The sequence below is a fragment of the Orcinus orca genome, chromosome 6, assembly GCF_937001465.1.
Source record: "Orcinus orca chromosome 6, mOrcOrc1.1, whole genome shotgun sequence".
Lineage (NCBI taxonomy): Eukaryota > Metazoa > Chordata > Mammalia > Artiodactyla > Delphinidae > Orcinus > Orcinus orca.
In genome coordinates, this window is record NC_064564.1 from 70,886,674 (window position 1) to 70,911,136 (window position 24,463).

Consider the following 24,463-nt stretch of genomic DNA (forward strand, 5'->3'; position numbering starts at 1 on the left):
TAATAACCCAAAGCAGCCAAATTAATTAATTAATTAATTTAAAAAATAGTCTTAAAAAAACCCCCACTAAACGGCTTACTCTGGGCATTTTGAACATACACAAAAGTGAAGGGAATGATATAATGAACTCCCTGTACCAATCATCCAGCTTCAACAATTATCAATCCTTAGCCAATCTTGTTCAGTTAGACCCTTACCCATTCCCCACCCCTTCCACGTTCTTTTAAAGCAAATCTCAGCTTAAATCATAAATACATTGTTTTTTATTGTTACAGTACTTTGGTTGGGCGATCTCAGAATTTCCTTGCTTAGACTTCCTATATTCTCTCTTTATCACACCTATATTATATGTTCATCGTAATAGAGACATATATTGTTGACTTTATCCTTTTTTTAGTTATTCAGGTAAAATTCACGTAGTATAAAATTAACCATTTTAAAGTGTACAATTCGATGGCATTTAGTAAATTCCCATCCTTTATTTTTATTTATGTCCTTTTGATTCAGGGAATACTATAAAAAAATAGACAAATGCCAATGGAGAGGCCAACTTACAAGGATGAGGTAGAGGATCTAGGAAATTCAATTTGAAGTATGCTTAAAAAAATTTATTTTTCTGTATAGCATCTCTTATGTTTCTCCCATCCATTTTGAAATAGGGTTAAATAATTTTCTGAATTCATTCCATTTATATACATAACGCAGCCAGGCTGTCCTTCAGACCACTGTTTGCTAAGTGATGGGTAACAAATATAAAACTAGTTAAATTCTTAAATACAAGGAGATGAAGCACATTTCAGGATACAGTGAGAACAATGGAGCCCAATACTGTGTTGACGATCTTGAAAAACTGAACTGAAGAGTTTTCAGACCCACAAGACAATGTAGGCAACATTTTACAGGTCCATCAATTATTGCATTTGGTGAAACTTTGTTAATATTTCCAGAAGGAGTAAATGATTGATACAGCATTTTAATATATTAGACGTCAGGATAGGAGAAAATGAGGCTTTGGATGAGTCTTCTGGCATGTGTTATGAGTGCTTGGGGTTTGTTTTACAACTCTAGGTTTACAGTCACTGCAGAAAAATTTTTGATGGTGTTCAATGTTTATACTAATATTTGGTTATAGGCATCATCTTTGCACTGTCCTTTTCCATTGGGTCAATATTGAAATGCTCAGTCATACGAACCTCAGGTATTTAAAATCAGAAAACTATCTAATCTAATGCTATTTGTACTTTTAAAATTCCAAATGGTGAAGAGAATATGAGTGCTTGTTCTAGATAGATATTAAGAAAGTCCACCTTTTAAAATATTTCTTTCTTTAACATTGTTTTCTTTTGGAAAGGTGCCCTTGTAAATTTATTATGTGAGCTCAAGCAACTTTAAATGCAAATGACCTTAATAAAAATGTATTTCTCATCCTTGTTAAGTATATGTACTTTGTCACAAAGTTGTAACCAGTTTGTACATACCATGTTGTGCTCTGCTTTTTCTGTTTAATATGAAATTAAGTTCACATTAGTAGCTATTATGTTTCCCTGTACGAGGAGTCCACATGCCTATCACTTAGAATTGCTACGCAGCATTTTGTCATATTTCTATATTACCATCAGTCCTAAGCCTGTTGGACATCTGAGCTTCGAAGTTTTGACTGTTATGAATTATGTATTTAGAAGGTCATTTAGTGATCATTTTGAAATGTTAATTAACATCAGTTTATAAAGAAGATAAATTAATTGGCAGGAATTGTGCAAGGGAAAACTTTCTGAGTATATCAGTAGGTCATTTGAGCCTTAGTCAGTATCATAGAGGAAAAAACAGTCCATGGGAATCTTAGTAGTGTATCATTATAACCTCTGCCAAATGCTTTTGTTATGTTAAAAAGCCAGATGAAAGAAACTGACGCACCAGTCAGACACTCCTAGTTTGAGTCCTAGTTCATTTACGGAAGAGCTATGTCACTCTGTGCAAACCACTTAGCTTCTCTGAGTCTAGTTTTCTTTTCTGAACAGAGGATAATCTAGTGACACTCAATGGATACTTTCCTTTTTTTTTTTGGTTCCCCACGCATCCCCCTTTCTGAGTTTTAGGGAATCTGCCATCAGATGATTTGAGTGGGAGGCTGTGTTCATTAGAGAAGCCAGAAGTGCCCGTGTGTTTTTGCAGACCCGGGCTGGGCTGGTCAGAGTCACAGCCCTACCGCCATTCACGTCCCACACTCTACCTACAGGGGCGCCTTCTGACTCTGACACAGCCAGGCTGTCCTTCACAAACCTAGGACTTTCTTTCCCTAGCTGTTTGCTTGGCTGCCTTCTTCTCTTCTGGGTCTCAGCTCAGCAGTCATCTCAAGAGAGAGACCTTCCTTGACCACCCTGATTGCAGCGACCCCTCCTCTGTGCCCCTCACCGGGTCCCAGCACTGAATACTGGCTTCTTCTTGGTCTGTAAGTAGCCTGAGTGTGCCTCACCTGTCTCCCCCAGTAGATGGTCAGTCAGTTCTGTGAGGACAGGGGTCTCTCCCCAGGACCACTGTGCTCAGGACACACTTAGGTTTGAACGGTGGCAGTAATTTGGCAACCAATGAGAAATTCAGATCCTGGATTAGTTCTCAAAGTTTCTCTTTTACATTTGTCTTAAATTTTTCTCACTTGTTTTTGTTCACTTGAACTCTGTATTTACCACCTTTTAACTTCAGGGTGGTTAGAGAGTATTTTGGTAGTGGAGTTTGGGAGGGGGCTAGTTGGTCTCTTTAGAGGATTTCAAGAGGCAAGCTGTTCTCATTTTGAGTTGTTGGGTGTCTACAACATTTGAACACTTCCTTTTGAGAGCGTTTACATTTGTGCTCCCTCTTTGTGTTTGTTTCAGTGATTACATCAGGTTTATACTGGTTTGAACAAAGAAGGTCAGTTTGACCTAGTTCCTTCAGACTCAAGTTTTCATGGAAACTCAGAGTTGGAAGATTTCATTCACTGGGTCCTCTTCTTTCTACTGATAGAATACTCAGGTGTCCAGAACAAAATAATAATTTTGGGAGACACTTTGTGAATGTTTGTAGCTATTTTGGGCTGTGACTGGGATTAAGGTTGGGGGTGTGTGCATGTGTGTGTATGGTATTCTATCAAGAATACTTGTGTATTTTCCATCAAGAGCAAACATTTTCCTTTTTTTTTTTTGCGGTACGTGGGCCTCTCACTGTTGTGGCCTCTCCCGTTGCGGAGCACAGGCTCCAGACGCGCAGGCTCAGCGGCCATGGCTCACGGGCCCAGCAGCTCCGCGGCATGTGGGATCTTCCCGGACCGGGGCACGAACCCGCGTCCCCTGCATTGGCAGGCGGACTCTCAACCACTGCGCCACCAGGGGAGCCCAAACATTTTCCATTTTAAAAGAATGTTCCTTATATTTTCTAGATATCATTCAGTTTTCATTCTAATGAAGTGTTTTAGACTTGTTTAGAAATCACAGACTCAGTGCTGGGAATGCCCTCAAAGATTGCCTTACTTAGGCACCTCAGTTGGAAAACAGAATTGTCTTGATAAGATAGTTACTGAATTGGTGGACTGGACCCGGGCTGGTGTCCTAACCAGGGTGGAGACCCCCTGTCTCTGCCAGGAAGGTTCTTTCTCCTATTGGATTTGCACAGCCAGGAACAAAACTGATGCTGAGACTGGAACAGCACAAGCTTTTCTTTTTCTTTTTTTTTACTATAAAGATGTTTTTATTTTATTTTTTTTCACATCCTTATTAGAGTATAATTGCTTTACAATGTTGTGTTAGTTTCTGCTGTATCACAAAGTGAATCAGCTATATGTATACATATATCCCCATATTCCCTCCGTCTTGAGCCTCCCTCCCACCCTGGAACAGCACAAGCTTTATTCGATGGCCAAAGGATGGAGAAGAGGGAACCTAGTTCTCAAATCCACTTCTCAACCCAATTTGAGGGAGAGACACCAAATATATAGGAGGGTCAAGGTAAAAGGAGGGAGGGAATTAGAAAGAGTGGGAAGAACACTCATGAGTTATTCGAGAATCAGAGTGTGGTTTGGACCTGGAACCGATGCAGCTCTCCTTTTCAGTCCTTATGTGGGCTTTTCCAGTTGTCATGGCAATCATCAACTGTCATGGTGCTGGTGGGTGTGTCATAACCTGCTAATGTATTACAAAGAACGTATAATGAGGCTCAAGATCTACTAGAAGTCGGGCTTCCCAGGTGGCGCAGTTGGTTGAGAGTCCATCTGCCGATGCAGGGGATGCGGGTTCGTGCCCCGGTCCGGGAGGGTCCCACGTGCCGCGGAGCGGCTGGGCCCGTGAGCCCTGGCCGCTGAGCCTGCGCGTCTGGAGCCTGTGCTCCGCAACCGGAGAGGCCACAACAGTGAGGAGATCTACTAGAAGTGAAATATTCCGTCATCTTGGGCCTATTTGGTTCTAACCAGTTCTTTTTTTTTTTTCTTTGCAGCTTCCTCCTGAAGCTTAGATTAAGACTAACTGGTTTCTGTTTGAGGGAGGGGCAGGGGTCTGATTCTGGGGCAACAGCCTCAGTAACAAGATGTGTTCTCCTTTGGTGGTACATTTGGTGAGAATTGCCACTGTGAAAGCCCAGCCAGGCATTCTGCCTACAGTTTTGGTTGCTTATGAAGGTAATTTGAGCTATAGTTATTTTTATTTTTCTTGTCAGTTTGGAACAGAGGGGATGAATATGACCTTCAAGCTGATAAAAGACAGTTTTATCCTTTAGCACAAAGAATGAAGGTTCTTCCCTGGTGATGTTCTTGGGTCACATATGTGGTTTATTCTCAACTGTGGGTCCTGTTGATTTGAACCCTAGACTAAGAACAGAAGAGGTAGATGAATTGGCTGTTTTTAGAAAATGATCCATCAGTTTCTCTTCTAACTTCAAGATTATAGTATTTGGGGTAAAGCCTCCCTCATTCCCCAAAGAGACTAAAAAATGGCGTCAGTATGATACACGAATATCTTATTACCCCTCAGCTAACAGTTCAAGTAGGCTAGGCTGGTAAGATGGTCCCACTCCATTTGGGGATCCAGGTTCTTTCCATCTTATTGTGCCTCAAAGGGAGGGTCATGAAATGTCCAGACACTTTGTCAAAAGAGATTGAGGAACTAGTCTCACCAGATAGTCAGAAAATACTTACAGGTGGGTTATGCCGTGGGACAGATGGTGGCCCTTTCATTTCTGATGATAAAAGAACAGGAGGGAGCAGAATACCTAGGCACAGTTTAGGAATCTGTACATTTATAAAAGGAACTCTGAAGCTCTGGCTTGTGCAGCCTGGTTCTTTCAGGAATATTTCATGGTTGTCAGTCATTTGGAATGAGCTCCCTGGTTTGAGAGTTCAAGAAACCTGCATTTTAATGCTGACACGTTACCACTAATTATTGGATGATCTCAGGGAAATCTCTTGATTTCTGCAGGTATAAAATGAGGGGTTTTTTTACCTGTAGTATTTGTTGCATCCCCTTGTCTTGAATACCACTGTTGATTTCCTGAAATCCCGTTGATCAAGCAAAGCTAAGTTTATTGGACCTGCTGAAGTAAGGGAGAACACCTTACCCGTAGTTCTCAGAAGGAGTGAGTCTAAGAGAGGATATATATAGAGTTTTAAGACCCCGGCTGAGTGATTTTAAGGTGAGTCTTGCAAGATAGGCAATTGACTGGACTTGGGCAGAACCTATGAGATAGTAGCTTTGGATTGGTGGGCAAATGGAGGGGAGGACCTTGAAGCAAATTTGATGAGTAAGTTGTTAGTTTTGATAACTATTTTAGTTGGTTCACAATCTTACCTTTGAGGAGCAAGTATTTCTTGGAGCAAGTAGCTCAGTTATCTTTGCTTGTTCTCAGTATTGTTTATTATAGGGTCAGAAGAGTATGGCCAGTCCCAGAATTAGCACAGGGACTGGAAATTATGTTGGTTTTAGTTCTCATCATAAATTTCATGGAGGACCCATTCTTTTTTTTTTTTTAACATCGTTATTGGAGTATAATTGCTTTACAATGTTGTGTTAGTTTCTACTGTATAACAAAGTGAATCAGCTGTATGTATACATATATCCCCATATCCCCTCCCTCTTTCGTCTCCCTCCCACCCTCCCTATCCCACCCCTCTAGGTGGTCACAAAGCACCGAGCTGATCTCCCTGTGCTATGCGGCTGCTTCCCACTAGCTAACTATTTTACATTTGGTAGTGTATATACGTCCATGCCACTCTCTCACTTCGTCCCAGCTTACCCTTCCCCCTCCTTGTGTCCTCAGGTCTATTCTCTACGTCTGCTTCTTTATTCTTGTCCTGCCCCTAGGTTCGTCAGAAACATGTTTTTTTGGATTGGAGGACCCATTCTTCTTTTTTTTTTTTAATGTTGAGCCTTTTTAAAATTAACTTATTTTTTAAAATTTTTGGCTGTGTTGGGTCTTCGTTTCTGTGCAAGGGCTTTCTCTAGTTGTGGCAAGCAGGGGCCACTCTTCATCGCGGCGCGCGGGCCTCTCACTGTCGTGGCCTCTCTTGTTGCAGAGCACAGGCTCCAGACGCACAGGCTCAGTAGTTGTGGCTCACGGGCCTAGTTGCTCCGCGGCATGTGGGATCTTCCCAGACCAGGGCTCGAACCCATGTCCCCTGCATTAGAAGGCAGATTCTCAACCACTGCGCCACCAGGGAAGCCCCGGAGGACCCATTCTTAACATCCATTATGCTAATTAAGCAAACAAATACTTTCATCAATCGGACAACTTATTTCCATTGTCACTCTGCTAATTTAGCAAAGCTGCTTGGATGTTGTTGGGAGATAAAGATAAAAGCAGCAGCTTCTGGAGTATGGCTTTTTTCATAAATGCTGAGTATCCTGGAATTTGAATTCTTAATCGTCCTGAGGGTGTAGCTTGGACCAGTCAATATGTACATGATATCACACTGTCTGTGCTGAAGTTTTTGGAGGTGTATTTCAGACATACTGTAGTATGTGTGCGTCTGGGTTGCCGAAGGGCCTTCTCACCATCCTGCATTCTGAGCCCAACAGGCCATAGTGATCAATTTCTGAATATGCCTCTGAGACAACTACATGGACTGTGAATGATTTGGGGCAAGGGAGGAGACCATTTTGAATCAGGGAGCATCTTAAAATAGATGTCGTGTGAAAAGTTGCAGAATAATGTGTATGGTACCCCTTGTGTTTTTTAAAAACATCGGGGGGATCATACGTGTGTTTGTAGTTACATGAAAAATTCTTGAAAAGACATACAAGAAACTGTTCACAGTAGGCACCTCTGTTGAGTGCAGTGGGAATGGGAAGGAAGGAGACTGACTTTCCACTTTATGTCTGGAGAGGACATGTGTTGTGTGAAGTGGAGGATGTTTTAGTTTCCCTGTTTTGTTTGGGTTCTGGCTGTCGGTACCTACATATCTGAACTCTCTTCCTCCGGGGTTTGTTTATCTGCCCTTGTGTGTCCTGATGAGAGGCAGGATCCTGTCTCTGGCTGGAAGCTTCTGAGGCTAGATGCTTACACTCCTGCATGCCGGCAGCCAGGGTGTGAGCCATGACCTCCTCCCCACTGAAGCTCCCGCCCAGGACTTGGAAGCTGGAGCCCTTGATGCAGAATAGCCGGGGCAGTTTAGAATTCACTCGGCAAAAGAGCCAACTTGTGTCCAAGGCTGGCATCCAGTGACCTGGCTTTCCTGTGGCATGACCTTTGTAGAGGTCCCAGCACCCAGCTTCCCTGGGCTCCTTCCCAGATTTGTGAGCCTGGTTCCTGTGGATTCTGTGAACTACCCGATAGCCTGCTTATTTAGTCTGAGTTGATTTCTGTTGTTCATAACATAATCGGGAACTCCGACTGCTGTGGGACCATGATTTTTTTTTCTTCTGCCAATGTTACTTTTACAAGAATTTTTAAAAAACCAGTTCAAAAATAAAGAGATTCATTTTAAACATTTGCTCATTTATGGTAACTCAGTTGAAGAACAAGAAATCCAGTGGGTGCTCAAGTTAGATTGACTGATGGTTTGTGCTTGACTTGGGTGGAAAGTGTTAGGTAGATGAGCTGGTGGGGGCAGTTGTCGGGGGTGGCGGTGGTGGAATTGGGTCTGACTAGCTGTCACTTCTCAACGAGGATACAAAGGGTTGCCTTGTAGAGCTCTTTAGTGAACAGAAAAGAATAATTTATAAACGGACATTGTGTATTAGCAGGTATTCTGCATGTTGATGGAGTGTAGATTTGAGTCAGACCTGGATCTGATTGGGGTCCCATAATTAGATGTATAGTTTAGGGCATAATAAATAAATCACCTCTCTGAGACTTTTCCCTATTTATTTCTATATCTATAAGATATATTTATTTATATATGATATACATACATGACACAGTATATGTATCAAACATATGTGTATATATGATATATACACACACATACATAGATACCATAGATATATATTTCAAACATACCACTGTGACATTGTGACATTTTATAATTTACTAAGTACCTTTTAAGAGGAAAAGAATCTTTTTTATTTAAAAAAGGGGGAGCTTGGGCTTCCCTGGTGGCGCAGTGGTTGAGAGTCTGCCTGCAGATGCAGGGGACGCAGGTTCGTGCCCCGCTCTGGGAAGATCCCACATGCTGCGGAGCGGCTGGGCCCGTGAGCCATGGCCGCTGAGCCTGCGCGTCCGGAGCCTGTGCTCCGCAATGGGAGAGGCCACAACAGTGAGAGGCCACGAACCCAAAAAAAAAAAAAGGGGGGGAGCTCCCCTTCTTATTGAATAAGAATAGCCTTCTTATTCTTATTGAAAGTAATAATTAGACCTCTGTGCATTTTTCCCAGCATCCAAACCTGACCACACTCCCCCAAATTAACCATTTTAATTTCTCTCTGCTTTTAGTGCCCCTGGCAGTTGTCTCCATCTCACTAAAAGGGAGGCATGGGTGACACATTCTCTCCTATTGAAGTTATTTTTATTTGAAAATAATCTTTATTTCTCCTATTGATGGCTTTATAATTTTAAATAATATTATAAAGTTCTGTTTCTTAATTCATTAACTTTGGACAGTATCTTTTGATTCTCTCTTTTATAAGATGAAGAAATTAGCAGTTAGCTCTGCTTCTTTCCCCCTTTCACCTCCTGTTGATGGTAACATTTCCTTTATATAGTCAGTGATTTAACATTAACATTTTACTCTTAAACTATGTCATACCATTCAGATTTTGTCTGTAAATTGTTTCTAAAAGAGTGAAAACCGATAATAGCATTTATAGTATTTTCATTATATGAATGTGATTGAAATAGGAGGTTAGAATTGGATTCTTGCTTTCCAGATTCACCTGAAGCCAAAATACAACCCATGCCAACAGCTCCCACGTTCCAGTGTGTGTTAGACTATCTAAGCAGGACTTGTAAAGCTTCTGGGTGAAACCAGCTTTGCAGCCCTTAGCTGATGTCCATCCCCCAGCCTATGAAAGGATTAGGGGTTAAAGAGACAAATGTTTGGAGATAGTTACTGAATTGCTGTGGCATTTTAAGTTCCACCTCTGCATGGGGGAGGGGAGCGGTGCTTAAAGATAAGCACTGGAGAACCTGAGACAGGTCTCACAGTGGTTGACTGGACTGGTGTCAGACTCCTGCCTGGGGAATTTAAAGGGCTGGCTGGAGTCCTTGTGACCTGAGAGTTAACGGCTGCAGTTGGGAAATAATTGTACTTTCACAGACCAAGCCCAAGAAGTGTACTTCCAGCTGACCAGATGGGTGGGCTCTGTGAGAGAGAGTAGGCCTGAGATGAGCTTATATCCTGCCCCAGGGAGCCCCTTAGAGGAGTGAGGGGACCAGAGCAGAGAGAGGCCGGGCCTGCCCTGACAGATGCCCACATTAAGGGAACTGCAAGTTCAAGAATGGGTATCTCAGAGGAGCCAATGGAAGCCTCATTCAGGAGAGTCTCCTGTAAACACTTGCCAAGGCCGGTTGTGAACAATCAAGGGGACTCTTCCTGCCCCCCACCTTGTTTACGCACTTGGCCTGGCCTCCCCCTTGCTCCCTCCTCTCCAGAGTGGCAGGGCTGTGGCCGGCAGGCTCATGAGAAGTGGACACAAAAAGCAAGGAAGTAGAGGAGATTATGTCTTTTCACTGCCTTTCCCACTGCAGACGTGTTTGCTCCCTACAAGAAGAAGCCTGATGAGAAGGAAAGAAGGTGAAATTTAAATGCAGTTTCAAGTTTTGACTGGGACACAGGTCTGGACATTTTAAATACCAAAATGGGACTTTTTGTGACTTGAAGTTACTGGAGGACTCTTTGTATCTGATGTTGACCAGAGGAGTCATGGGCCCAGCCTCAGATTTCATCTAAGGGTTCAGGAAGAGCTAGCCCTACAAAGTGGGCGTGAACAACATCGCTGGGGTGAGGGTGGAAGCAAAGTGGTTTTCTGTTGATGCCCATGAGTCCTGCTTGTTCAGAGGATCAGCTGCATTATTTTCTGTAGCACCAGGAAGAATGATTGGATCTGGAGAGAGAGCAGTTTCAAGCAGCCAAGTCAAATCTATTATTCTTTTTTATTCTCTATCGTTTGCTCAGCATCATGTCATATTTTAGTTTGCTTCAGCTTTGGACCATGACTGATATATACAGTGACGTTTTTCTTAGCGTTTCTAAATGACTCTTCTTTTTCTTGTTGGCAAAAAAGGTACCTAATCTCAGAGATCATGTAGCTGCTGCTTCTTCTTTTTTTTTGTGGTACACGGGCCTCTCACTGTTGTGGCCTCTCCCGTTGCGGAGCACAGGCTCTGGACGCGCAGGCTCAGCGGCCATGGCTCATGGGCCCAGCTGCTCCATGGCATGTGGGATCTTCCCGGACCGGGGCATGAACCCATGTCCCCTGCATCGGCAGGCGGACTCTCAACCACTGCGCCACCAGGGAAGCCCTTCTTGTATTTTTAAACAGCTTTATGGAGATGTAATTGGCATATCACAACATTCACACATTTAAACTGTACAGTTCAATGGCATGTTCACAGATATGCACAAACATCACCACCATCAATTGTAGAACATTTTCACATCACCCCAAAAAGAAACCCTGTACCCGTTAGAAGTCACTCCTCATTTCCTCTCCATATTCCCACCCTAGGAAACCACTAATGCACTGTCTGTCTCTATAAATTTGTGTATTCTGGGTATTTCAAACAAACAGAATCATATAATATGTGATCCTTTGTAACTGGTTTCTTTCACTTAGCATTTTTTTTTAGCACAATATTTTTAAGGTTCATCATGTTGTAGCATGTATCAGTACTTTTCCCCCTTTTTATTGTTGAATACTATTCCATTGATGGATATACCACAGTTTATCTATTTATCAGTTGATAGACATTCCCACTTTCTGTCTACTATGAATAATGGTGCTGTGAACATTAGTTTTTTTGTGGACATGTTTTCATTTCTCTTGGCTATATGCCTTGGGGTGGAATTGCTGAGTCATATAGTAACTCCATGTTTAACATTTTTAAGAACAGTTTCCCAAAGCAGCTGTGTCATTTTACATTCCCATCAGCAGTGTGTGCGGGTTCCAATTTCTCTGAATCTTTGCCAATACTTATTATTGTATTTTTAATTATAGCCATCTTTGTGGGTGTGAAGTGGTATCTCACTGCGTTTTTGATTGGATGCTGAGAATTTTCATGTGTTTACTGGTCATTTGCGTGTCTTCTTTGGAGAAATGTCTATTCAGATCCTTTGCCTCACCATACCTCACCATAGTGACATTATCACAACTAACAAAATTACCCAATTTCCCTTTTCAAGTCCCTTATCAGATATATGATGTGCAGATATTGTCTCTCATTCTGTGGGTTCTCCTTCAACTTCTTCTGTGGCATCGTTTGAAGCACAAAAGTTCTTAATTTTCATGAAGTTCTTTTGTTGCTGTACTGTCATATCTAAGAAGGCTGGTCTAATCTAAGGTCATGGAGATTTACTCCTATATTTTCTTCTAGGAGTTTGATTGTTTTAGCTTATACTTAGGTCTATTTTGAGTTAATTTTTGCATACGGTGTGTCAGTGGTCCGAGTTCATTCTTTTGCAGGTGGATATCCAGTTGTCCCAGCACCACTTGTTGAAGAGCCTGTTTTTTCCTCATTGAATTATCTTGGAACCCTTGTTGAAAATCAGCTGACTCTAAGTGTGAGTTTTACTTATCTAGCTTCTTAATCATACTTTTTGCTAGTTGTTTCACTTTCTCCTTTGGACATTTCTAAGACTATTAACTTCCTATTCCAGTTTGGACTTAATTGTTTTCTAGGTCTCCTGTACAGATGTCATCTAAATATTTCTTTTCTTGATATTCTTGGATTAGAGCCATTGTTTCTTAGCTCTCAAGCCTCATGCATTCTTTTTTCTTGAATTCCTTTTTCATTTTGCCAGAGAATATTCTCAAGTAAAAGTTTTCATGAAGAATGTAAGGGAAACGAGCTCTCTAAGGGTTTGAATGTCTTGATGTGTCTTTGTTTTGCCCTCCCACTTGAGTGATAGTTTGGCTACGTATAGAATTTGGGGTTCAAGATGATTTTCCTTCCAAAATTGGAAGGCAGTGCTGGATGACTTCTGTCACTGATGCTGACCTGATTCTTGTTCCTTAGTGGGCAGCCCCTTTCTTTCTATCTGGAAGCTTTTAGGATCTTTATCTTCGTTTTGATAAAGTTTAATTTTCAAAAAGATAAAATCATGACTCTTAGGCAAATATAAAACGAACGTGTCAGTAATGAGGGAAAACTGGTTCAAAGCACATTTGAGGAGCTAAGTATTTATAGGTGATGTTAGGAGAAGATTGCTGGGATAGATACAAAACTGGTTGATGTCCAGCAGAGCCATAAACAGTAACTTTTGAGGTTTTCTGTTCCATTGGACAGAATTTATTTCCATCTTTACTGAAAAAAAAATCTGCAACTTAAACTCTGCCTCTACAGAGTCATAAAATAGCTGATCAAATAACTAAATAAGTAAATGGAATACCCAGTAATCTCTTTTGCCCATTTGCAAGTTTCAGATAATTTTTCTGACAGTCTTCTGAAATTACATGAAGGTATATTTAGGTGTGGGTCTTTTTTCCTTCATACTTTTTGACTATTTTTACTGTTGAATATTTGAGTTTTTTAAAATTTGAAGACATGTGTCTTTCTTCAACACCAAGCAGTTTTCTTTGCTGTTTCTTCAATTATTTCCTTCCCTCCATTTGCTCTGCTCTATTTTTCTAGAACATCTAATAGTCAGATGTTGGACCTCTTGAATTGATCATCTTTGTTTCTTAACTTTTCAAAGTCTTATACTTTTTATTTCTTTGTCTTTTTCTTTTCTATTCTCTGAGTAATCAGTGTTTTCTCCATGGGGGTCAGTAGTTCTGGTTGACATCTTGGTCCTTCTTGTTTGGTGCTGTTAGATTTTTGAATGTCTGTTGTTCCTTGATTATTCATAAATTCTAGTTGTGACTGAAGAACTAGGTTGGTAATATTTTTAATGTTTGTAATAATTTGTAATAATAAGAAGAATAGTAATAATAGTAAACACATAAGTAAGATGCGTGTATTAACCCACTAATCCTATAAGATGTTATTAGTATCCTCATTCTGAGGAAACCAAGGCACAGAGAGGTTAAGTAATCTGCCCAAGGTCACACAGCTATAAGTGACAGAGTTGGGTTGCAATTTCAGGTGGTTTCTATGTAGAGTCCATATTCTTAGTCACTACCCTTGTTTTTGTGGGTCTGTTTCCACAGCAAGCTTGTCTGTTAAGGGGTGGGAGGGCTGCTGGGAGCTCTGTGCAGCTGAGCGGGCCTTTGTGATGGATAGGCTTTATTTTAAGGTGTGCTTGAGAGAAGTAGATGACTCTGTTATACCAAAAAGAAGACTTGACTTGGAGGGACTATTCCACCAGGACCCCTGTATCCCCAGGCACATTACTCAGCTCTTTTATAAAGGAGTTCATTAGTAATAGCTGGTGGGCACATGCTTCTGCTTCTTGTTACTTTTGCACCTGCAAAAGCCTCTTTAATATTTTTTTAATGTTTTATTATGAAAATTCTCAAACTTACAGAAAAGTTGAGTAAATAATGAGTTCTCATATATCTTCCACTTGGATTCAATAGCTTTTAATGTTTTGCCTTACTTGCTATGTTTATATATAAATATTTTACATTAAAGTGTTTCAAAGTTTCAGACTTCATGGTACTTCACCCCTGTATGCTCTAGGAGGCATCTCCTAAAAATAAGACATTCTTCTACCTCACCGTAATAACATTATCATAAGTAAGAAAATTATTTGTAATTTCCTAATGTCATCTAATATTCAGCCCATATTTAAACTTTCCCAATTATTCCAAAATGTTATATAATTTTTTATTCATCAAAAAGCTTTTCAACTGAAGTATGATTTGTGCATATTTGTGTATGTATATGTGTACAGCTTGACGGATCATTCAAAAGTGAATACTCCTATGTGACCCTGTTCTGTTCTTCAAAATCCAGGACCCAGTCAAGATTCAGTCATTTTATTTGACTATTCTGTCTCTTTAGTCTTCTGTATTCTAGAATACTCTTCCTGCCCCCCTTTTTTTTTCTTTTTCCAGGAATTGACTTTGTGAAGAGATGAGTCCAGTTGGTTTCTTTATCTTCTCCCCCCTCATCTCCTTCCCACCTTCTCCTTTTCTTCATTTGATATGGGAAATTTCAAATATACTCTTAATATGAGAGAAACACAGCAACCCCCCACCTTGTACTCATTGCCCAGCTACACATGTTCAAGATTGTCTCCCCTACACCCCTAACCATCCATTTCTCTTCTCCCTTACCACTGCGTTGTTTTCACATAAATCCCAGCCTTCACATTTCCTCCTTCAATATTTCAGTACATATATATAAAAGACATGGCTGGGAGCCCAGCAAGGGCTGTTAACTAGAGCATGGACATGTGACCTCCTCCTGTAACAGCCACCCAGCATGGAGACTGGGTTCTGAGAGGGACTGTCTGTAATGAGTGTTCCAAGAGGCCCAGGTGGCCCAGGCGTCATCTTACCATCTAGCCTGGATGTACCAGAATGTCATTCCTGCTGCATTCTCTTGGTCAAACAAGTTCCCAAGACCACCTTAGAATCAAGGGGAGGGGAATTGGAAATTGGACTCTACCTCTTTTCCTCTTTTTTTTTTCTTTTGTGAGTAAAATGTACATATTTTAAATTTTTTTTTTTTTTTTTTTGCGGTACGCGGGCCTCTCACTGTTGTGGCCTCTCCCGCTGCGGAGCACAGGCTCCGGACGCACAGGCTCAGCGGCCATGGCTCACAGTCCCAACCGCTCCGCGGCATGTGGGATCCTCCCGGACCGGGGCACGAACCCGCGTCCCCCGCATCGGCAGGCGGACTCTCAACCACTGCGCCACCAGGGAAGCCCCATATTTTTAATTTTACAATTTTAACATTTAAAAGTATACAGTTCAATGACATTAAGTACATTCACAGCACTGTGCCACCATCACTACTATCCATTTCCAGAACTTTTTCATCATCCCCAACAGAAACTCTGCACCCATTCAACCATAACTCCCCATTCTCCCCTGGAAATTACCATTCACTTTCTGTCTCTATGAATTTGATGACTCTACATAGAATTGCAGTCTTACAATATGTGTCCTTTTGTATCTGGCTTATTTCACTTAGCATACTGTTTTCAAGGTTCATTCGTGCTGTAGCATGTGTCAGTACTTCCTTTTTAAGGCTGGATAATATTCCATTGTATGTATTAGTCTTCACCTCTTGACGTGAGGAACAGCCTGTAAAGTACAGAGGGAAGGACTTGACGGCAGCTGTCTTTGAGGACTGTTGGCTCTGGAAAGTTTCTCAAGAGCCTCGATCTTCATTGTGGGAAGTCGTTAAGATCTGACCCTCTAATTTGCTGAACCTTGAGAAGCTAAGAGCACTGGAGAAGGGGCTAGAAGCAGGGAAAGAACGAAGAGTAGAGATGCACAGATGAAAGAGAAGAATAACTTAGAAGGAAAGTGAACTCTTAAGAATCACAGATCTGCAATTTTCCTTCAAACTTTCTGCTGCCTTTCTTATCTTCAAATCCAAATATACTTCTGCCACCTTATTCCCCAGGGGCAGAGCAGACCACGTTCCTGACCCTCTCACCTTGTTCGAAGAGTACATCCCCTGTGTCGTGTCATCCTCTGATTATTTCTCTTGAGGCTCTCATTAGGATATTTTCCTCCTGGTCCTCTGCCACATTCCTGATGAGAATATATTAATTTAGAGTGGCAGAGCTGCCTAAGTTGTACCAGGGAATTATGGAGCCAGACAGATTACGAGGTCGCCCCCTTCTCTGCTACTCCTGATTGCTTGGGTCATGAGAAGAGTCACTTTTCTGAGAAATGAGGGGTGCAATGTGCTGAAAGGCAGCCCTGGGGGATGGGGGATCTGCAAGAGAACAGGGCAGGGGAGGACCCCAGGTAAAGCAGAAGTTCCTCTCACAAGCTGAAGCCTTGAAAATACCCTGAGATTTGTATATTTTCCTCAGGAATTTGCACCTCTCAGTTATAAGTGCTTTTAGCTCACCTCGAAGCTGTGTCCCAAACTAGTGAAAATTTGTGTCTCACTCTGGTGGGGAGAGGAAGAAGCCCTTCACTACTGTTGAAAAAGGAATTCAAAATAAATGTTATTACACTTGAAATATTTTATAAAAAGAAAATCTGGGCTAGCCATAACATGAGTAAATCTGACACTTAAACGTCTCTGAGAGGAAAGAGAGACAGCTGGTTCTGTTCACAGCCACGGGCCTGTGTTTGGCTTGTTGGCAGGGAGAACCAGTCTGGACATTGGTAATATATCTGCCAAGCTTCTGGAAGAAGTTTAAAAGATGTCAAGGGAGTGAAGCCCAGGAGCAGGTTCTCTTGGGATCTGAGGATTAAAGGCGCCCTGGCAAACCGAGTCAGCGCATGTGTGAGCTCCTGAAACAGCTTTAGAGCAGCAGGAGGCTGGGCTTTGTGAGTCGCTGTGATTTACTATGTTTTGTTGGTTGCCGTGGTGCTGAGCTGTCTATCAGAAGATTCATTTTGCTAAACTAGTTCAGAAAGGTTTTAGTTTGGTGTCTTGTCTTGGATTTTTTTTCCTGGTGTCATTGGTGTTGTATTCAGATAACTTTGCTCATGATTCTACACCTTTGTATTAACGTGCTTCTCCAAACTGAATTAAAATTGTAAATGTTAAGAGTCCAATAAGTGGTTATGTTCATTGTCATGGGTCCTATGACATTCGTCTTACTAACCGGTGACTGATCAGTGGTTTGGGCTTGGACTTCTTGTCTCTGAGAACATAAATGTTAGAATGTTGGTCACATTCCCAGCCAGATCACAGAATGTTCTTGTTTCAATGGGAAAATGGAACCTGAATTCTAAGGACTGGGTGCTTTGTTCTTCCACCCAGTCACCCACCACCCCAACTCCTTCCTACAAAGATTTGGGACAGAAGTCCCATCTTCCAGCCCCAGGAAGGGGTGAGTTCCCACCAGGAGCAGTAGCCATTTTCATGCAAGCAGTGATAGTTAATCTGGTGTTTGCCTTTCAGGGCCTGTCTGTATATGTTGCAGAATATTAGTAAGGATGCATGATACCTCCATATAGTGTTTATAATAAGAATCAATTTTCTTTCATTTGTTCATTGATTGATTCATTCATTCATTCATTCAGTAATATTTAAGACCACCTTGTTTTTGTGCCCCACTGGAGAAAAGTGTATTCTGTTTTTCATTTATTTTTGAGCAGTATCAAAAGAGTGCCTGTGGGGGAAAAAAGGCATAGTGACTAAATAGGTAGCAGTGATATTTTCTTGGGAAATTAAAAGAAGAAAGAAAGTGTGAAAGAAAAGGATTCTGAGGCAGTGGTAGTATTTTTTGAATTAAAAGTTTTTGAGAAGTTTCTAAAGGAAAGAATTTGGCGAGCTTTTGATATTTAAATAGAAAAAAATACACACACACAAGTTCACTAATCCCATTCATGAGGAATAAATTCTGTTGTTTTGCCTTTCCTCATTGCTATTGTAGGATTCAGTTTTCTCAGGACCACTGAGTCAATTTATGCTTGCCCATTGACTCTGCCCTTGTGACCTAATTACCTCCCCAAGGCCCCAGCTCCTCATACCATCGCTTTGGGATTAGGATTTCAATTTACGAATTTTGGGGGACACAAACATTCAAACCATAGCAGTGGGTTTTATTTCATTTATGAGTGGACTGCAATTTGTTCATCTGTTCTCCTATTCTTAGACGTTTGGATTGTTTCTAGCGTTTGGCTATTATGAACCAGTTGCTCTGAACATTCTTGTACGTGTCTTTTTCTAGGCATATACACTAATGTATATACCTAAAAATGAATTGCTGAGTCATAGGGTGGTAGATATTTAACTTTATTAGAAACTGCCAGTAGTTTCCCATAGTGGTTGTGCCATTTTCTAATTGTTTCTGAGACTCACAATCAGTCCTTTTCTAGCCTCACTTTCATATCCAGAGGTATCTGCTGCCACCCATTTCTGAACATTTGGAGATTCTGAGGAATAAATTCTGCTGTTTTGGCTTTCCTCATTGCTATTGTAGGAGATTGAGTTTTCTCAGGACCACTGAGTCAATTTATGCTTGCCCACTGGTTTTCTAACTTCTAAAATTTTACAGCCGTTTTTCTGTTCTCTCTGTCCTTATGGATTTCTGCATTTAAAGTATTTCCTTTATTGCCATTTTAATGGGTTTTCAGGAATTAGTAGAACTAAATGCTTAAGTTCACTAAACTCATTCATTTTTAAGCTACTCTACCTTCACGCAATTACTGGAACTGTTTACTTATTTAAACATACATGGTTGACTTTTCAGATGCATCTTGAGCTTGGAGCAGTAGGGAAGTAAAAAGCAAAGTGGAAGTCCTTAAGCAGCAGGGAAAGGTCAGTCTATTTAGAGAATGAAATCTTGTATCAAAAAAGACACTCATCAATACCAAGCTGTGATAGGCATAATTATTTAATGATGTTATGTGATGGAGATTATGGGGAACTTTCTTAGCAGGTAGGAATGGGCAAACTGAAGGTGATGCTTCTTCTTGGATAGCCTCAGGTTCCCCAGACATTCTTTTATTGGGTCACTTAATTGAGACCTGGAATGAACTCGGGGCACAGTTGCAAGAGATCAGTGTCAAGGTGAATTCCAAATACTCAATTGAAAAACATACCTTTTGTGTCAAGCTACCTGGTATATAAGTATCAGAAGATACTCATGATTCAAGTTAGTAACAATAAAACCCAAAACATAAAAGGCTTAACTCATGTTGCCTGTCCTTGTGAGAGGACCAGCTCTTTGGATCCTGGATTTTGCATTTTACCCTAAAAAGCCACAGGATGCAGTGAGGCAAGCTCTCTGCTTTCTGAGTCCCACTGTCTTTCATGTCTAAAGTACAAGTTCTAGGAAGACATTTCTCCATCAGCTCTGGGCTTTTCTTTTTCTTGATGGTAAAACCCAGTGATGAATTGGCTTCAGTAGAATTCAGGGACTGTAACCCACGGGGTTCACTTCATTGAACAAGTAATGTTGAATTTGAAGTGAGAACAATAGGAGCTAGGCTTAAACAGCAGAAAAAAATTAGGTTAAATGTAAGGAAAAATTTTATAGAGAAGTTGTTGTTAGTCAAGGTCTTGGTAAAACACAGATGACAATAAAACTATAACTTGACAAGCAGTTAATTACGGGCCTGTTCACAAAGGTCTGTGCAGGGTGTAGGGGACAGTGAAGCTGTTACCATCCCTAGTCCTGACGGGAGAACGGTGGTCAGAATCCGGAAGTCGGGATCATGTACAGAGGGACCCCTTGAGACCTTGAGAGGACCTGTGGCTTTTCTTTGTTTTTTTTTTGCGGTACGCGGGCCTCTCACTGTTGTGGCCTCTCCCGTTGCGGAGCACAGGCTCCGGTACACGCAGGCTCAGCGACCATGGCTCACGGGCCCAACCGCTCCCTGGCATGTGGGATCCTCCCGGACCGGGGCACGAACCCGCGTCCCCCGCATCGGCAGGCGGACTCTCAACCACTGAGCCACCAGGGAAGCCCGACCTGTGGCTTTTCATGAGGAACACAGCCATCCTGAGGCTGCAGAGAGGGAACCAGGAGAGGAACACCCCAGCCTCACTCTCCTCCCTCCCTTGGATCTTCTGCCAGGCCTCCCCATTGGCTGAACCAAACCAGACACCAGAGGGCAAAGGAGCCCCAGTGATACGGTCTGCGGGTCAGTCTCCATGGGAGGAGGGGATGGAGTGAAGAGTAGAGAGAGGATCTAGAGGGGCCAACAGGAGACACCCCGTACACGTGACAATGGTCATCGTGGTGGAGTGAGTTCCTAAAGCAGGTCGCAGAAAGAATTATGGAGAAGTTTTGGAAACAATATACCTACAGATCATTCTTACAGTTTGTATATATCCTTTCCAGCTGCCACAAATTCAGGTGCATCACAAGTGTAAGATACAAGGTGCTGGTATTAGATGGAATGAAATTCATTTTATAATAAAAAGGTGCTCCCCTAAAGAGGAAATGCCTATTATTAGTAATAGTAAAACTGGTTGCCTAGCATTTTGCGAGATACAGAAGATTTTCATATACATCATTTTGTGTGAGTCTCTCATTAATCTTGGGAGGTACCTAGGATGATAGACCTTTTTTTTTTTAACCTATTTTGTTGAAGTATAATTGATTTACAATGTTGTGTTAATTTCTGCTGTATAGCAAAATGATTCAGTTATACATATATACACATTCTTTTTCATATTCTTTTCCATTATGGTTTATGATACGATATTGAATATAGTTCCCTGTGCTATACAGTAGGGCCTTGTTGTTTATCCATTCTATGTATAATATAGAGTTTATGTCTGCTAATCCCAAATTCCCAATCCATCTCTCCCTCCCCCTCGCTCCCCCTGGGAAACCACAATTCTGTTCTCTATGTCTGTGAGTCTGTTTCTGTTTCGTAGGTAAGTTCATTTGTCATATTTTATTTCACTTTATTTTATTTTTTTAAATAAATTTATTTATTTATCTTTGACTGCGTTGGGTCTTCGTTGCTGCTGCAGGCTTTCTCTAGTTGCAGGGAGTGGGGACTACTCTTCATTGCGGTGCGTGGGCTTCTCATTGCGGTGGCTTCTCTTGTTGCGGAGCACGGGCTATAGGCGTGCAGGCTTCAGTAATTGTGGCACATGGGCTCAGTACTCATGGCTCATGGGCTCTAGAGCGCAGGCTCAGTAGTTGTGGTGCGTGGGTTTAGTTGCTCCGTGGCATGTGGGATCTTCCTGGACCAGGGCTCAAACCTGTGCCCCCTGCATTGGCAGGCGGATTCTTAACTACTGCGCCACCAGGGAAGCCCTGTGTCATATTTTAGATTCTACAGATAAGTGATATCATATGGTATTTGTCTTTCTCTTTCTGACTTATGGTAATCTCTAGGTCCATCCATGTTGCTGCAAATGGCACTATTTCATTCTTCTTTATGGCTGAGTAATATTCCGTTGTATATATGTACCACATCTTCTTTATCTACTCATCTGTCCATGGACATTTAGATTGCTTCCATGTCTTGGCTATTGTAAATAGTGATGCTATGAACATAGGGATGCGTGTATCTTTTCGATTTATAGTTTTGTCCAGAATATGCCCAGGAGTGGCATTGCTGGATCATATGGCAACTCTGTTTTTAGTTTTTTGAAGAACCTCCATGCTGTTTTCCATAGTGGCTGCACCAATTTACATTCCCACTGAGAATGTAGGAGGATTCCCTTTTCTCCACACCCTCTCTAGCATTTATTGTTTGTAGACTTTTTGATGATGGCCATTCTGACCGGTGTGAGGTGGTACCTCATTGTAGTTTTGATTTGCATTTCTCTAATAATTAGCAATGTTGAGCATCTTTTCATGCATATGTTGGCCATCTGTATGTGTTCTTTGAAGAAATGTCAATTTAGGTCTTCTGCCCATTTTTCAACTGGGTTATTTTGTTGTTGTTGTTGAGTTGTATGAGCTATTTGTTTATTTTGGAAATTAAGCCCTTGTCAGTTGCATCATTTGCAAATATTTTCTCCCAGTAGGACAATAGACCTTTTTAACAGATGAGAAAAGTGAGTCTCATGGAGGTTGTCTAAGATATCACAGCAAGCAAGGGGAAAGCCTGATCCCAAATTCTGGTGTCTTTCACAAAGAGAAACTCAAATCACCTGCAATGATTTTTTTAAAGGCAAGAATGATGACAATAGAAGAAAATATAAGAAATTCTTCCCTTTTCCAGGTATAGCTCTGTGGGCTTTGTGACTATGATGTTCTTCACTAGTAGGTGATTTTTCACTGTCTTCTGTTTAAGGGGATGCCATCTGGTGATGGTTCAGATGGATATTTGAGTCCTGGATGTTATACCATTATAACTAGGTGAAAGCCAGAGGGGTCCATTCTGAAGGTCCCTGTATATCCTGAATCCCTTATAACTCCAGTATTTTGTACGGTTGAGCCTGATCCAACCTCTGGAAGAGATATGCTTGGTATCCTAATATCTGCCATGTCTGATATATATACCACAGTGGTCTACACTAGAGTACGGTAAGTCCCCTAGAGTACGGTAAGTCCCCTACCTACGAACCTTCAAGTTGAGAACTTTCAAAGATGCGAACATGCATTCAAGCATGAGTGAAATGGCAGCTTGTCCTCCGTCTCCTATCGCTGACGGTCCTTCAGCTCTACCGTCTCCCACCTCCTCCCCCTCCTCCAGTCAGTAACTCTTCTTGCCTGTTCACTTGATGCCAGCCCCCATATGCCGATGTTGTACTGTACTTTTCAAGGTACTGTACTGTAAGATTAAAAATGTTTTCTTTATTTTTTGTGTTGGTTGGTTTTTTATGTATTGTTTGTGTGAAAAGTATTATAAACCTATTACAGTACAGTACTATATAGCCGATTGTGTTAGTTGGGTACCTAGGCTAACTCTGCTGGACTTATGAACAAATTGGACTTACCAACACGCTCTCTGAACGGAGCTCATTTGTATGTAGGGGACTTACTGTAATTAGATGACCATTTGGCCAGTGTTTGGCCAGAGTGTTAATAATAGTAATAAAAAAGCCAAATTTAGGGATAAATTTGGGGAACAGTGCACGGCTATTTTGTACACAGCCGTGTGCCTTGGCCCATGTCCTCATTCTGGGGTTCGCAGGGCGGCATTCTGGTGATGTGGCTTTAACTTCTCATTAGCAGCCCCTCCAGTGTAGGAGAGAAGCCAAGCCCACCAGGCAGTGAATCCCTGGGGCCTTCTCTCGTCTTGTTTTTGTTGTTCTGACATTTTAGAAGTAGATCGTATTCACTATATGAACTCACACTCCTGTCTTGGCAGCTGTACTCAGGATTTTCTTCCTTATTTAAAAAATATATATTAAATATAATTTATATAAATCCCAGATCATAAGTGTTCAGTTAGCTAAGTTTTAGCAGTTGGATACACCCATGTAGCCAATATCCAAAATAAGATATAGAACATTTTTATAACTCCAGAAAATTCCCTTATCTCTTCCCAGTCAGCCCCTCACTCCACGCCTCCTCCCCAAAACAGGCAACTACGCTTTTTTTTTAAAAAAAGCTCATATATATATATATATATTTATTTATTTATATATTTATTTTATTTTTGTCTGTGTTGGGTCTTCACTGCTGTGCGTGGGCTTTCTCTAGTTGCAGCGAGCAGGGGCTACTCTTCGTTGCAGCACGCGGGCTTCTCATTGTGGTGGCTTCTCTTGTTGCGGAGCACAGGCTCTAAGCGCGTGGGCTTCAGTAGTCGTGGCAAGTGGGCTCTAGAGCACAGGCTCAGTAGTTGAGGTGCACAGCTTAGTTGCTCCACGGCATGTGGGATCTTCCCGGACCAGGGCTCGAACCTGTGTCCCCTGCATTGGCAGGTGGACTCTTAACCACTGCACCACCAGGGAAATCCTGTATTGATTTCTTAATGGTGTCTTTTGATGAGCTGGATTTAAGATTTTAATGGAGAGATTTGGGGTCCAGTGTTGGGTAATGAACTCTCACCCACTCCATATCTGATGCTGCTAAGTTTCAGTTATGAAGATTAGTGGTGGGCTGGTAGGAATAAGGATTATAACCATGTTTTCTTTTTAAGGCATCTGATATTTCATTAAAAAAAAATTTCTAAAGGCAAGTTCAAGACTTCCCCATAGTAACAATTATTGTGTTGCTGGGTGTGAAGTTTCCAGATGTATTAAGTCTCTTTGCACAGCAACTGCCAGGGCATAAAAGAAGCCCATGTTAGAAGACCATGTCCCGTCTTTTGCCAATTATGCATTCTCATTTTCCCAAAAGCTTTGGCAGTGCAAGAGGGGGCTCTTGCAAGGGGGCACAGTGCAAGTCAAGTACTACAGACCT

General features: G+C 41.6%; 1 protein-coding gene across 6 annotated transcripts in view; it reads left to right on the forward strand.

Moving 5' to 3' along the window:
- ENTREP1 (endosomal transmembrane epsin interactor 1) overlaps positions 1 to 24,463 on the forward strand; it is a 60,919-nt gene that overhangs the window by 11,438 nt on the left and 25,018 nt on the right. The gene's annotated exons all lie outside the window — the stretch shown is intronic.